This window comes from Thunnus thynnus, chromosome 10 (genome assembly GCF_963924715.1).
Source record: "Thunnus thynnus chromosome 10, fThuThy2.1, whole genome shotgun sequence".
Lineage (NCBI taxonomy): Eukaryota > Metazoa > Chordata > Actinopteri > Scombriformes > Scombridae > Thunnus > Thunnus thynnus.
The window spans coordinates 29,838,268-29,852,748 of NC_089526.1; the positions used below are offsets into that span (position 1 = coordinate 29,838,268).

Consider the following 14,481-nt stretch of genomic DNA (forward strand, 5'->3'; position numbering starts at 1 on the left):
CTGAAAAAAAATTACTAAAAAGATATAAAAGTGTGTGTCTGTGCGTGGGTGTCGGAAAGTTGTTGATATCTCTGGTTATACTCCCTCTTTGTGTCGCCCAAACGAGTTTTACCTCGTCGAGTCAGGAGCTTCTTTTCATTCTGCAATATTCGCCTTGAGCTGAACTCCCCAAGTGGTACTTCTACAGAGAGATGGAGACGGTAGAAAAGGAAGGAAGAGGGCGGTGTGGGTGGTAAGAAGGGGTGCGATGGAGAAGACAAGAAAGATATGACGAGAAAAGAAGAATAGAGACGGGGAGAAGAGGAAGAGAAGACAATGAAGGAGATGTCAAATAGTTCCAGTGTTCCTCCATGTTGACTCTAGAAAGTGAATTTTTCATGAAACACATGCTGCATTTATTATCATCTACCCATCCTTGGCCAGATCGACCCATTCTCTCATCAGCAGAGCCGCACATAAAACACACAGGAAGACAACACGATGTCCTCCAGATCCATGCAGAGAGTTTTGCTTTCATCTGCCTTCAGTAGCATTTCATCAAATGTGAACAACTATCTCAACCGCTTGTTGAACTCAAATCCTTATCAAATCCACTGTCAGAATTTGTAAGTAACAAAACGCGTAAATAATTAAAACTCAAAGATCTGTAACCATCTTTTGTTGGCTGAGAAGGCAGACTGCTGTTCAAAACCTGTAGCTACAACCTGACTATCAGATGAAGAGCGTTAGATTTGGCGTTTTATATGACGTAATACGAAGAAGATTCACCACTCTGTTGGTCTTGTTGAACTACAAACATATAAAGTCCACTTGTGGTTGTATAGTGGTGTTAGAGAGTGATGCTTCTTTTCCCTTACAGATGAGGCCAAAAGAGCCAAAAGTTACAGTTTGACATTTTAACTTGTGAAAGTTCATGTTGGCTAAAAATGACAAGCTGCTACCTGGATGTTTTTATATTGTTCTTTGCTAATAGGTAATATTCAGAGTGAGGAGAGGTAATATTCAGTAAGGGTATCTGGGTACTATCTGGGAGCTGAATTGAAAATGGAACTGGCTGATACAGGATATTTGAGGCCTGATATTGATATTTGAGAGTTAAAAAATAATCTGATATTTTTGGCATTTCTGTACTTCAATTTCCTGTCACTTATCGGCTGACATAAATATACCTGCGATCAGCAAATATAGGTCAATATATTGGCCAGGCCAACACTAAATTCACCTGTTTTTGGAGATATCAGTCTCTGAGGTTTCTCATATCACCGTAGTACAATGGAGGTGAACGGAATTTAGTTTTTGGTGCTCAAAGCTGTAAAAATCGACAGCAACATCTATTTCCACAATCAGTAATCAGTATGTCACTGTGGATAATCCATAGAACACGCTGTAAGCTGTCTCCACAGGGACTATTTCTTTGGTAGAAAGCTGTTCAACTGTGAGGTTTGCAGGGACACTGATCTCTGAGACATATATCTCATAATCTGGGCACATGTCTGTATGGTTAGATACCAGTAGATGTTAGTGAGAATTGGTATGAACCAACCCTTTAAATCCTCGTTGCTGCTTCAGTGGCAGTTGAGTGAAGCAGTCGGTTGATGCATGGAGGTGCTGTATGACTGCAGCATGTGGGTTGGTCTTTTGCCCAGAGGACTTGAGTTTTACTTCTTTTCGGTAAGACACGAGCTGCTCGCCACACTTAACTATCCTCCCCTCTGTCTGAACCCCCGCAGTCCCTTCCTCCACCCCCACCGCCCCGGGTCTATTTATACTGCCGTCCCTCCCTCAGCAAGTCTAAAACATCCTGGCCATCTCCAAAACACCACCACCATTACTGAGAGAATAGCTCTTCCCTGCTCTCCCTCCACTCCTGCACCTTGCCTGCCTGCCTGCTTCTTCTTCTTCTCCTTCTTCTTCTTCTTCTGCGGCTTCTTTTCTTTTTTGTAGTTTCCTTTGTTGTCGGCAGCTGTTGCTCAGCACCGCACCAAAGTTCAGCCTGCGGTCACGGCCAAGTGTTCCAGTGAGGGGGGAAAAAAAAGTTTTTTAAAGGACTTTTTCTTTTTTTTCCCCATCACGTACTTCCCTTTATCTAACATTTTCCTCTGCGTATACACTCACAACTGGCTTTATTTCTCCCCCGTTCTCACTGACGTCGCTTCCCTCTCAGTGTCTCGCTTCTCTTTATCCCTGTCTCACTTTCACTGTCTTTATCTTTCCTTTTGGTCTCTCTCTCTCTTCCTTCCTCTCTTTTCTGTCTGTGTCTCTCGCTCCTGCCTAATCCTGCCTGCCAGGCATTGCTTCATGGTTGTTAAGCATCTCAACCCGAAGGGGGAGAAAAAAAAAAAAAAAAAAAAGAGCGAAGGAGGGGAGAGGAGGAAGGAGGCGCTAGTCATCTGGTGAAGCCTATTGAGCAACTTGAGCGTGGTTGTTTTGCTCTGTTGGCTCAGCACAATGAGACCGCATGTGGAAGACATGTTTACACCCCTTCATCTGAGTGTCAGGAGGGAGTGGGAGAGGAGGAAAAAGTGGGAGGGAAGGTAGGAGACGGAGAGGAGGTGGGATAAGAGGAGGAGGGAGGCAGAAATGATGAAAGTGAAGTGAAAAAAGAAGAGGTGGGATACAGAGAGAGGAGGAGAGTGATGCATGATGAGAGGAAAAAAAAAGGGATAGACGGAGTGAAGAGGAAACAGAAACAGATGGATGAAGACTGACGGAAGGAGAACGTGACAAAAAGAGTAGAAGAGATGAACGTAATGAGAGAGAGAGAAAGAAGGGACACAGTCTAAAATGGAGAGACAGAGAGACAGTCCATCTCGATGAAGAGACAGTGAGTCATAGCGGAATAAAACGCCACGCAAGCATATGCTGCTGTTGAGGACCCATCTTTTTCCTAAATGGAAACCAGTTCTGATTTGCGGGCAGACATGAAAAACAGCCCGACAGATTAAACTTGAGTTACTAAACAGACGAGGTGTAATTACACACCAGAGGAGGAGGCGATCTGTCTTTTGTTGTTGTTGTTGTTGTTGTTTTTCTTAAAGACACAGAAATCTCTGTTTCCTATTCATGAGTTTTTAGATGTTTTTATCCAAACATGAAGTTTATTAATTTAGTTTACATTATCATTCATTCAATTATAGGGACAGAAAACACAAGCAGCAAATCCTGATATTCCACATACTGGTATTAGAGAATGTTTTTGATTTTTATGGTTAAATGAGTTAAATGAGTAATAGTTTTCTGTGATCAAATCATCAATTAATCATTTAAGATCTAATGTGAAAACATCTCAAACATTAAACCATCAGACTCTAAAACTCTGTTTGAACTAAGCTAGCACAAATGATTAAACATACTGTCTGGACTACACACTATATATCTAACCTGCTATGTGTGCTGCTGGTCTGGGGCAGTTGTTCAAAATGGTAAATCTTTACATTACAGCACACATTTACATTTAAGACCAGTGATTCCCAACTGGAACTAACTCTGATGCAGGGGAAACACTACACTATAAGCATTTGAAGCATTAAGCATTTGTAACTAGTATATAAACATTTGTTTGTGACATATGACAATGTATTATCAGATATTTGTCAGCAATTATAACTTCTATGCATAATTGACATAATTGGTGTAACTCTTCAATATGTGTCTACATATATAATCGCTGTGAAGAGCGCGACGGTCGGGGCAAACTGTGTAGAGTATATTGAGAGTGGAGACTTATTAACTGCGTAACCTTCTTACTAACGATACTAACTCTATACCACAACAATTAATAAACCACAGCTAACTCTCTTTAACAGGGCAAAATGCCATGACACACAATAATTTGTGATTACACTGCCGAACAGCATGCTGGGTACAGCTCACTAGCTAGCCAAGTAGCTCTGTTATTGACATTCCAGAGATTCAGATGAAGATTCAGGGGAACGAGGCCTCGCGTATAATGATGGTTATTCTACTGCTTAGAAATAAACGTGATTTTTACATGAATTGCTTCAAAAGTTTGTTTGTGAGTCTGAACGAAAGTAAACACAGGAACTAGCCACCTGTTGCAGCATTATGGCTAACTGCATGGGGAACTACATCTGAGGAAGTTTGCACATCGATTTGTTTACGTCTGAGGCTGTGGATAGCTCAGTGTCTGTTCATGCTAGAGAAGTAGTAACTTAGCAGATGAAATAAAATGGTTAGTGTCTGCAAGTTTCCAAATTGCAAGAATAAAATTATAAGATACACATTGAGCAGGTTTATGGACTACTGCTGGATGATAGAGACTTGCATACTGTAATTCCTCACACTTACATGTTGTAATCGCATTTTTCTTACCGTGCGGAGCTGAAAGTTAGCCAGCCTGGCTCTATTCTTCCAGTTGATTTTGTCAGTTTTATTTGCATAGCACCGAATCACAACAGTTAGTCAGTTAAAAGTTATCTCAGGGCACTTTTCACATAGAGCAGGTCTAGACCCTGCCTTTTAGTTTACGGAGACGCAAAATTTCCCCATGAGCAGCACTTGGCGTCAGTGGCAAAGAAAAACTCCCCTTTAACGGGAAGAAAGCTCAATCAGAACCGGTCATCTGCCTTGACTGGTAGGGTTTAGAGAGAGAGAAAGAGGGAGGGGGAGAGACAAAGACACAGAAGCACATCAACAATAATAATAATAATAAGAATATGACTAATAATAGTAGCAGTAGTGGTGGCGTCACAATGGGCAGCGGGCGGTACGGAGCCAAAGGTCACCTGTGAGATGAGAAAGCACAAAACTACGGGGAAGATGTCAAGTTAGTAAGATGCATAAATGGTAAATGAATGTGTAGAGATGGAGAGGGGGAGGAGGAGAGAGAGAGAGCTCAGTGCATCATGGGAAGTCCCCCAGTAGTCTAGGCCTATAACAGTATAACTAGGGGCTGGAACAAGGCGAGCCTGGGCCAGCCCTAACTATAAGCTTAATCAAAAAGGAAAGTTTTAAGCCTACTCTTAAATGTAGAGAGGGTGTCTGCCTCCCCAGCGCTGTAAATCCATGTGTAGTACCTACACAGCTGGGATTACACTCATCCATGGACACATCTAGATTTTCCCAGTCTGGCAGAAACAGGTCCGACTCTGCAGAAAAAGTTTTCCTCTTGACTCGTCAGGAGAGCAGTGACTACAGGAACACCCGGAGGTAGCCGTTACTGTACATTTACTCTCCTGACGCTCCTGTCGCCCTTCTTCTGTCAGTTGTTTTATCTCCTCTCTGTGTACTCCGGCTCAAATAAATACGCTTGACCATTCAGTGAAATGACTCATGATCATCCACATAACAGTTCATGGGATAATCCTTCGTTACACATGTTTTTTTAATTTCCTTACAGTCTAACTGAGGTGAAAGTCAGCCTCATACTGCCCTGGATATAGATCTCTATGCAGTTAGCCATAATGCTGCTACTGGCAGCTAGCTCCTGTGTTTACTTTCATTCAGACTCAGAAACAAACTTTTGAGGTGATTCATGTAAACTCTATGTACTCCTGACAGTAGAATAAGCCACTATAAACCTATATAAAGGCCCAGTCATGTAAAAAAAATACCATGATATACTTTGAAACCGCCCAAATCCTTAAAAATACCATGATACAAATTTTTGGTCTTACTGCCCAACAATAGTTCAGGTTATGGGAAGTTCCAGGTTACAGTTCGTTAATTCCCAGTAATGGAAAAACACCATCATTCTCTTGTGTCTGAATGGGAGCAACTTCCTGCAGCTAGCTTCCAAAAATCTGTTGCAAAGCTTTTTTTTTGTGTGTGAGGCTGTAATAACAGCAGATTTATGCTTACGGTTTTGGAATGAAATACTCATTCATTACATTTCTAAATAATGTCTGGGTATCCACATACTTTTGGCCATGTAGTATTGAAGCAAATAACTTCCCAGAGTCTCTCAAAACATAAAGTCAAACTGCTACAGGAGGTTGGAGACACTGACATGTCCAGTCAGAGCCCAGTAACGTCTGCGAAACCCCAACGGACGGAGCAGCTCCAGTCTGGATGTGTCTCACGTCTCCCAGAGCTTCCTGTGTTCCACCCACAGGATCCCTCGCTGTCACAACAGCCACAGAAAGTTTGCAGCACATACGCACCAGGCAGCCTACGTCTGGGAGGTGTCTGATACCCCTGATGTTGAAAACCCACTTCAGACTTCAGACTCCTCTCTGGTGAGGGTGAGGTGTATGGTGGTTGGTAGAGTGATGGGGGGGGGGGGCTGGTTTATCAAATGAACATGTGCCAGACAGACAGACAGACAGACAGACAGACGCCCACTCATTTCTTCCTCCTCCTTCCCTCTCTCATCTCTTCTGTTTTTGTTCTTTTTTTTCCTGCCGCTCCGTTGTTTTGTTGTTCAGTCTCAGAGATGAGACACAAGACGCCACGCTTTGTTGTTTGTCTGCTTTTAACATCTGTCTGCCTTTACCACGTTCTCCCCGCACCTCTATCTCTTCCTGACTTCTTTCGCCTCGTCTGTCCTTTCCCACTCTTATCTTTGTTCCTGTCTCCTCTCTGTGTCCAATCTCTCTCTCTCTTTCTTCAACCTGAGCTATACTCTCTTTGTCTGTTTTTCTCTCTGACTCCTCTTCTGTGTCACTCTGACAGCTATCTGCTACTTCTTTTCTTCTATCCCTTGTTCTCAGCATGACTCTTGCATTTCTTCCCCTTCAGCAGCAGCCAACCTGTGATGTTGACTCGCACAGAAATGAACATTGCAGAATAATTTTCATAACCCCCCTGCTAAGTTGACAAAGATCTATGTGTCTTGATGGCTGGCTGAGTTGCTGGTGGCTGATAGGAGTCGGCAGGGTGAGATGGTGTGGTGTGTGATCTCTGTTCATGTCGGAGCTGGCGTTCTTTATTATGTCTTTGGTTTTTAGTCTTGTTTTCTAGCTGTTCAATTTAATATCTTAAAGGTAAAGTCAAACTAAATCAGTATGTAATAAGGATGTCAATGGTTAATCTGTTGTAGCTCAATCTCCATTAATAATGTAATCACTTGAAGATATATTAATCATTGTTCCTCACTGTTTTCACTGTGGCAGTCCTGAGAGCTACCTAACTCCCATGACTTAGAAAATCACACTCACACTCAGCTCTCCAGTTTAGCTAGACATTCAGAAGCTCTTGCTAATGCCAAACTAGCATCTTCAATTTAACCAATTTAGCTAGATTTCCAGAAGCTCATGCTAATATCAAACTAGCAGCAGCTCAGTCGATGCAGGCCAGGGAGCTGAGTGTCAGACAGCAGAGAGCATGGCTGCAGTTACAGTGCTAACTTTCCAACGACAATGAAAAAAAAAACACCCTTATTTTTGGGTTGTTAATCTAGTTTATGGGTTGAAATGAATCGCAGAAAGACTCCCTGGGTATGAAAAGTGTTCCTTGGACATCTGTTCCACCTGAGCAGGTGTTTTCAGCAGCTGGTTTAACATGTCCAATATATTCAGTTAAGGAAATTTGCATCCCTAATACCAACATTTTATACATCAAATCACATTGAAGTTATTAGTTATTCAGTTTGCAAATGTGATCTGTACATAAATAGCACATAATATCAATAACAGTACCATCCATCTGTGTGCCTGTTGGGTCTTTATTTGCCAGTCTGTCCTTGGGTTGTATGTGTGCTTCTGTATGTCCTATTGGCTAATATCCTTCCCCCAATCCTGTCACAACAACCCACCGCCATGTGTCTCTTCTGACTGTTGCTGAAGAGGATGATGATGACGACGACGACGATGATGCGTATGTTAGCGATGAGGCTAACGGAGCCCGTCGTTGCCAGTCACCGTCAAAGCTCTGCTTTCAGGTTAAAGCGCAGTACCACACACCCCTAGCCCTCCTAATCTGCTTCAGGTTATTATGGTCTGTCGGACAACACTGTCTGGGCCCCCCCCTCCCCATCCCTCCCTGCCTGCAGTACCCTTCACTGTCATCACAGTGTCTCCATCATTAGTTGCCTTGCTCCTTTCCGCTTGTTGAGGTGCTCATAGGGCTTTGGAACCAGGCTATTGTTGTCTGCTCAGACCGATTGCCTTCACTTTTGTCTTTCAATCATTTGCTAATAACATACCAGCAACCAGCATGCTCAGAAATAGTGGAACAGACCACCCACTGTCCTTTTAAAGTAATAGTTGTAATTATCACCATCATCATCTAGCAACTAGACAAGCAGAAAGCTGCTCTCAAGTGGACCGCTACTATTTCTCTTTGTCTTCACCAGATACTTCTCATATTAGGAATAAAACATTCTGCATATCCTTGAAGTTGAATCTGGGTTTTGGAAGAAAGATTAACCCATCTGAAACACACATACACACACACACACACACACACACACACACACACACGCTCAGACATACAGGCATTTCTGCTCTAACCCTGTTGATGCTTTTGAGTACCATGCTAGAGCAGTCTGGGCCCTGATCATACGAAATGTACCTCCCCCCCCCCCATATACACACACACACTCACTCACACAGTGACCCTGGCTGACCCTGGTCAACACCCCACACATGAATGCACTCACTTTAACCCTGACATTAGTCTGACCCTCCAGTCTGGTTCAATCACTCAGAGAGAGTGTAGTCAGTCTGGCTTTATGGCAAGAGAAGGGGGTTGGGGTGTCTAGACGCTATCCTGTCTGTCTGGCTCTGATAATGTACACACACACACACACACACCTGAGAGACTGCAGGGGAGTGTGTGTGTGTGTGTTTGCGTGTGAAGTGACATGTTTAGCCAGCCGTGCGTCCGCCATCTCACTGACTGGATGAATACTTTAACAGTGCTCCCCTCTCTGCTTTACTGCTGTTCATGAATATTACAGCATTGGAATATTGATAATATTAGACTATATTGTAATATTCATGATATGTTATCACAGAGCCCTGCGTTTCTGTATCTTTGTTCATGTTATATTAATGCAGATGGAGATGATATGGCTACGTTAGTCCTTTTCAGGAGCCAAAGTGGGGATTTATTGCCTGCTCAGCATCGGGTCTCATCATATCGGCCTACTTCAGCAATAATCAAACCTAGTCTGTGTTCAGATAAAACGCATTTACAGCCAACATAAATGTAAATTGAGTCAAAGTAATAATGGGAAATGCATGTGATTATGACCCAGCAACAGTTTGTGTTACTCATATGTTTTCTTAAGATGTAAACAACTCCATGGAGATCTTTCAGAGACTCCGCAGGTCATTTAACAACATGTTTGGAGGTATTTCAAGAAACTTCCAAGACAAAAAATTCAATATGCTGCATGATAGAAATGATTTTTTTTAATCTTGTTTACGAATCTCCTTGTTTATTTTGCACAACACAATATACAAAAATATAAAAACGTGTTACCATATGAACATGTTACTACATATGAAAACATAGAATAATTGAAAATAACAATAGAGATTAATCTACCTGAACTGAAAAGTTTTAAATTATTTTTTCACAAAATACTAGTTGAGCAAGTAGCTAACATCTGCTTGGTTTAAATTTAGAAACAGAAAGAAAAGTCTGAGGATTCTGCAGATTCTTTCTAGACTGCAGTAAGTGTTAAACGACCTTCTGCTAGTGTGAAAGATCACCGGGGATATTTCACAAATACTGATGCTTAGCTCTTCTTTAGTATAAAGATAACACAAGAGATGCAAAATAGGGCTAGACTATGACTGTGCAGCCTTTTCTTTGGTCCAGATTTTTTTGGTATGATGGAAGTTAGAGGGGCTTTACCTGAATCAGAATTATGACTCTGAGTTGCCAGTTTAGGTGAGGTTTGTGTATGTTTATTGCCTGTCATCCTGCACACATCCTCTTCCTTCGTGTACAATGACAGAGATTAAAAAAGTGGAATGAATGGACTGAGGGATTAGTAGTGAAATTTCGGGTGCCATTGCTTTCAGTTTTACCTCCAAACCAAGTGAGTCTTGAGTGTCTTGAGTGTCTGACTGCTCATGTTTTGTTCCCAATTGGACATCTTTGTAGCAATGTTCAAGTGATTACTTTGTTGATTACAGTGTGATCATAACTGAGTGAAATGTTTTCCAAAGCTAGAAAATAAGACCCATGTTGTAATTAACTAGAATGATCCTCTAAGTTCTGTTATAATTGTGTATTTTGGGTTCTGATGCCAGTTTGGCTGCTTGTTTTTCACGTTCAGAAATCGAAATGATGTGAGAAAAGTGAAAGTTAGAGCAGCCATCATGTATATGAGTTCCTGCTTTTTAATCCAATTTAGTCTCTCTGGTGAAGCAAAGAGGAGGCTGTGTGTGATTCCCCTGTGCTGTGAGAGAGAGAGAAGAAGAGATAGATGGAGAGAAAGAAAGAGGAGAGAGAGTGGAGAAAAGAGACAGAGCTGTAATTGTTTGTTCTCTTGTTGCCCTGAGTCCCCATAGCATGTCTGGCACCTCTCTCTCTCTCTCTCTCTCTCTCTCTCTCTCTCTCTCTCTCTCTCTCTCTCTGTCTCTCTCTCTCTCTCTCTCTGTCTGTGTGTCAGTGTCTCTCTCCCTCTGCATCTTTCCTCCATCTCCTTCCTCTTTTTGTTTTCCTCTCTGTCCCCCTGTCTCCATCTCTTTCCACCAGACCATGAGATACCTGTCTAATGGGCTTAGTATCCCCCCCCCAACACACACACACACATACACACACACACACATGCATGTACATAAACAGGCTCCCTCTCCTCAGGGTTAAGCAGCACTAAACTAGTTCATTTATTTCCATGGAGAGACTGACTGTAGTAGAGGAAGGGGGGGTGGGGGGTGGGGTGTAACTAGGCTGATATCTACTGCATGCTGTGTCATACACACACACACACACACACGCACGCACACTGTGGTTGAGAGAAACTGTTGCTACCAGGCTGATACCAGCCGTCTAGACGTTACAGTGCACGTCTCCCAAGGGAGGTCGAGGTGTGTGTGTGTGTGTGTGTGTATGCGCTATTCACTTCCTCTCCCTCCTTGTCTCCTTCTATCTCTCTCTGTGCCACTGTGCGTGTGTGTGTGTGTGTGTGTGTTAAGGGTGTAAAAGGTACAGAAAATCCACAGTTTGGTATGTACCTCGGTTTTGGGCTCACAGTTTGGTACGATTTCAGTACAGCAGGAAAAAAAAGTACAAAATAATACTTTTGGTCCTTTGAAAAATGTAAACATCCAACAATGGCTCATTGGTCCAAACTATGAGTGAAACAGTCTAGTTGTGCTGCAATGGAAACTATTACTGAAACAGTTTATTTTTGCTGCAGTGGAAAAGGAAAACAAGCGTCCAACCATGTGGGAAATCACGTGTTCATCATTGTTCTGAATGGCTTCACTCAAAGGTGGAGTGAAAAGTCACAGAGAGGAGAGGTGGACGGGGAGACTCAATATCATTTAAATATGGGGATAATGACGCATATTTTAATACTAAAGACGGCAGTGACACTACATGCGCATGAGTAACGAGGGCAACTTGGTGAAGCCGGCGAGCGTACATCAATACATCCATGAGCATGCTACCTGCACGCTACAGCTACGTGCTGCACTGCCAAAAGTTCCTTGTGGAACTCAAGCGCACGTCAGAGTGAGTGGATTATATGGATTTGGATATTTTGACAGTAATTGTTGGGTCAGGGAGCAAACCGAACCGAGGGAAGCATCCGAACCAAACATCCTGTACCTAACGGTTAGGGACGAACACATGAACTGTTACACCCCTAGTCTGTGTGTGTGCCAGCCAGGTCGCTACCATGGCGCCCGAGCAGCTCCGGGCCTTGTTGATCACGGCACCGTGCCCAAGGGTTACCATAGCAACGGCAGTGGCAGCAGACAGGGCTGTGTGTGTGTGTGTCTGTGTGTGTTGAAGGAGGTGTGTGTGTGTGTGTGTGTGTGTGTGTGGGCCCAGTGTGGTGGGCAGCAGGCTGTGAACTCAGCAGGTCTCTAGCTGGGCTGGAGCTCTCTGGGCAGCAGGAAAAGCAAGTTGAAGTAAAGAAAGCTTCCTTTATTTTGTTCTTTCTGTCTCTTCTTCTTACTTCATCCTCATGTTATGATGCAGATTAATAGTTAATGGATGCACATGGTGGACTGAGTTCAGCTAGACGGGAAAAAACCTGCAGATTGAGTGGCTGGAACTTTTGAGGGACCAGCACAGTGACACTGCACTCTCAGCATTTTCCTCCAGTCAGTGACGGAGGTTGATTGCCAGGTGTGACTGTAATTTTTTCATGACTGAGATGTAGCTTTGGAGTGAAGCAGGAAACAGGAAATGACTGCGGAGAAAATTTTGAGGTTTTGTTGAACTCAGCTTTGCTACGTAATATATGTACTCTTTGCTGCGTGTAGGTTTTGCGAAGCTTGTAGTGTTTTCATCAGTCATTTCCGTCTGTGTTCTGTTGTCCTGTCGTCTGTCAGAGCTGGGTCTGGTCAGGCTGCGCTTTTAACTGATGGACCGTCTGTTGCAGCAATTCCATAAACTGCTGCCGTAGCTCTGGGGCTGTGTGCTACTTGGCTGTAAAGCTAGGATTCATAATAGCTGAAGCTCAGTCTCTCTAGTCTGAGAGGAAAAAGCATTTCCTTTGCTGATGGGGAGCATCTCTGCTCCTCTGAAATTAGCAAGTAGCAAGCGAGTCGTTCCCCACAAACCCATCCCGTACTGTCAACACGCATCCTCTTTCAAACATAAAATCATGGAATACATCCTGGTGGTTTGGGACAAAAGACTATTCCTTTGTGCAATCCAAACCAGCCAGGCCTGGTTTTCTCACAGAAGGTCATCCGAGCTCAAATGTTAAGTTTATTGAGCAATAACAATGTTAGAGGCCCCAGCTGAATGTGTGCAGTCTCTATAGATAGCCATTAGCCTGATTTTCATTTCAGGGCCAAACAGGATAAGCCTGTATGCCCTCATTAGACACAGAAGTGAGTTTCCCCCCAGCATTAACTGTTTCTTGTTGCTAGTAGGAATGAATTTGCAGGAGCTATACATTGTGAGTTTGTCCGCAGCATGGAGATGTGTGCACTGTTGCTAAGCCAGCAGAGTATAGTGCACAGGATGGGAGTGCGCTTAATTCTCATTTTTCACTCAATAACAGATCATGTCTGTGTTATTATTGATTTGAATGGGAACAGCTTTCATTTTGCGATGCACCATAGACCTTTTAGTGCTGATACACAGTAGCAACATCCTGTACGTGTCTCTGTCGAGGTCAGTATCAGTCATGGGGAGAAGCAGAAAGAAAATGCACTCTTCTTGTTATTTTTCATTCTATTTTTTCGCAAGACGTGACATCATTTCTGATGGCGTTTAAAGGGGCAGTTCACACACATTACTGCAAAACATATTTCCTCAATTTCCCCCAAACGTTATCTAGCCACGCAGACAGTTTAGCTTTTATTTGTCCAGATTTTGAGATATCTGTCTGTGACATTTCTGCAGCCACTGCAATTCAATGGACGTGAATAGTTTGTAGCGCTCAAAAAAGCGCTCAGCAGTGATATCTCTTAACAGAACCGGTGTCCCGATTAGTGAGGATAATTCACATAACACCCTGTCAGCATGTTTTCAGAGCGACTATTTCTTTAAACAGAGATGTCCTGAGCCAATCCAAAGAACCAGAATATTTTAATAGTGCCCCTAAAACTAAATGTCAGTATGTTATTATTTTGATAAGAATATAATGAAAACGGTTAAAAGAGAGTTATTGAACTCCACATTTAGGTACATATAAGCATCAGTATTGATAAATGAGAGTTTTGTTGTTGTACAATGGATGAAGTAAGCCTTTAAGATACATGTAATTAACTAGCTGAATGATTTCAGATGTCTGAATGTGTCCTCAGACAGTGTAGCGCTCTGATAGCGGCTGCTGATGTGTGTCTGTTTGTCTGCTGTGTGTCTGACAGCTTCTTTTCACTGGCAGGTCAGCTGAACTGTCTGACCTCTCATTGGCCTCTCACTCACTCACACACACACACACACACACACACACACAACCGCACACACACAAAGGTCAAAGGGCCGTCATCGGGTCAGTGTGTGTGTGTGCACTCTCTCTCTCTCTCTCTCTCTCTGTGCTGTTTGGCTTTTTGAATTGGACAGAGGGACGAGCTGCTGCTGTGGCTGCTGGGTATGTGTGTGTGTCCATGACACAGAGTATCAGTAACTGTCAGTACTGAAAGCCAGTATTGTAAGGTTTGAATCTGGCTGTGGACCCTTGTTGCGTGTCATCCCTCCTCTCTCTCCCTCTATTTCCTGTCACCTGTCTACTATTGACAAAATAAAAGCAGCAAGAGACGATAAGAAATTCAAACAGGATGTTATAGAAAAAAGACCTCTATTCATTAAGTGAGGAATCAAACAATGTATTGTTTTGCTGCCTGCACTGGAGTTCAAGTATTGAATTGACGCTAGAGCTGCAATTAGTTGATCAAAAAGAATATTAAATATTTTTATAATTTTATTTTTCAAACG

The 14,481-nt window shown here is 42.8% G+C and overlaps 1 protein-coding gene across 3 annotated transcripts in view; it reads left to right on the forward strand.

The window, feature by feature from the left end:
* LOC137191948 (low-density lipoprotein receptor class A domain-containing protein 4-like) overlaps nt 1-14,481 on the forward strand; it is a 228,506-nt gene that overhangs the window by 197,677 nt on the left and 16,348 nt on the right. The window lies entirely within an intron of this gene.